Below are 2,205 nucleotides of genomic sequence, written 5' to 3'. Positions count from 1 at the left end.
GTGCAAAGCTACTTCTTTACTCTTGTGGTTCGAGCCCTTCCTATACAGTGATTTTGTTAGATTGTTTATTACTTTGCATTTATGCAAAGACTTTGCCACTTGGAATCAATATTTTGCTTACAGATTATCAGAAAGAATCAACTACCCACAAGGGATATTGTAATAAATCAACTTCTGAGCATAGCACCACTTCTAGTTTATTACCCAGAAGGGTCCATCCATTGGTGGTCTAACATGCAGTCAAGTTCAGTGAATAGAGCATGGCATTAGATGTTATGAGAAGACATGACATTGCTGCCAAGAAACTGAAGATCTAATGAGCAAGAAGGAGCAAACTCAGGGAACAATCCATGTAGACATGAATTCAAAGTGAGGAAGTGAATACATGGAAAAAATTAATATATTCCTTATGAGAAAAACTGGATCACCCTAACAATGTCAACTATATAACCAAGGTAAATCTAATCTCTTGGCTTTGGTTTCTTCATTTCTTAAACATGGATGGCAGCACATGTTATCTGCCCACCTTCCATTCTATTATGAAGAAAGGAAATTCTAAACTCAGATACTATTTAAAGCCAAGCTAATATGTATATATAATCAACCAGACTTTATTTTATAAAGTATGACAGTAGAACCCCTCTATCCACTATAAACAATCCAGAATTTATGTATCTGAATAAGTACCTTTCCCTTCAAAACTGTTGTATTAGAAGTATAACTTCAAAATTAGTAGCATTACTTCAAAACATTTTTAGTTCCTTTATCAGAACCAGTTTACAAGTTATTTAAGAAAAACAGTTAGTGCTTCTATTTTATAGTTTTGCCTTATATTTTTTCTTACAGATATTTATTACCCATTTTGAATCATTCATTTTCCTGATAAAATGAATACCTTCTGGCTATCTCAAAAATCATATCCTGGCTGAGAAGATAACAAAGTATCTTTATTGAGGCAATATGAACTTCAAACTCAATCATAACCACCTCCAAAATTCTAAATAACTAAATGATTATGTCTGACCACTCTCTTATCTCTTACTTCCCTCACTGACTTATTCTTCCTGACTCTGCCATTCCTCCTCTTCTTAACTTCCAGCTTCTTAATTTTTTCTCTCTTCCCTCATTGAGAGATGATGAATAGCCCTTTCCCTGATGGTCTTCAAGACAAGACTAGATGACTATTTGGGGTGTTCTGTTGAAGAAAGGTTATTGCTTCATGATACACTTGGTGCCCACTGAAAAGTCTTCCAACTCTGAAATTCTGTTAGTCATGTCTATTATTTCTTCTGTGTATGTGCCCAGGATAGCTTAACTAGTATGTGTCTGGGATAAGATTAGAAGCCATCTTTTTATGATTACTAGTCCAGGACTCTATCCCTGATACTATGTTATTAGTTGTTAGTATATGATTCCCCATCATATATGAATCTTGCTGACCCTCCAACTACTGGTCCAACTTTGTCCTTCCCCTCAGTTCTATTTTTATATAGTGATCTACACTCATTGATTATATTTCATCAATTATTATATCCCTAACCTTGCCCTTGACAACCCTCCAACTTAATTTTCAGTGCATGAAACAATTTTCAAATCTTTTCTTAGCCTTCAAACTTTTAAAAATATTTTGTAAGGTGAATACTCAGCTCTCCCTTGGTTTCCAAGATACTGTTCTCTCCTGATTTTGTTCTTACATGTCTTTCTACTCCACCCCTCTCAGTTTCACTGATCTACCTCCCTTTTCTTCTCCTATACTGCTCTCAAATCTAGATATGCCCTCTCTAGTCTCACTACCATCGAAAAATCATTACCATGGCTTTAGTTCTTACATTAGAATAAGGGAATAGGTTGAGTTAGGGGCAAGATCTTTAATTTCCTCTGTATAAAGAAGCCCAGATAAGGAAACTTGCTCTACCAGTGAAGACAGACACTTTTTCTGTCTGTTCTTGTCTTAGTTACCCAGGGATGCCTTGCCAGTATGTGTCACAGATTGACCTAAAACTCAAGTATTTGCTATCGCAAGTCCATTTTTATATTCACAGGCATCACTGCATTTCTGTTGCTTTATCTGACTCCTATGTCTATGTTTTGGATTTCAATATGTCACTAAACTTTAGTCTTCCATTTTCAAAGGCTGGCAAATATCTCCAACTGGATATTCCAGTGGCACTTGCAATTGCAAAGTAAAAATCTTATCACATCCTT

The sequence above is a fragment of the Monodelphis domestica genome, chromosome 7 (genome assembly GCF_027887165.1).
Source record: "Monodelphis domestica isolate mMonDom1 chromosome 7, mMonDom1.pri, whole genome shotgun sequence".
Lineage (NCBI taxonomy): Eukaryota > Metazoa > Chordata > Mammalia > Didelphimorphia > Didelphidae > Monodelphis > Monodelphis domestica.
The sequence above is the reverse complement of the archived record's forward strand: the minus strand, read 5'-3'. Positions refer to the sequence as shown.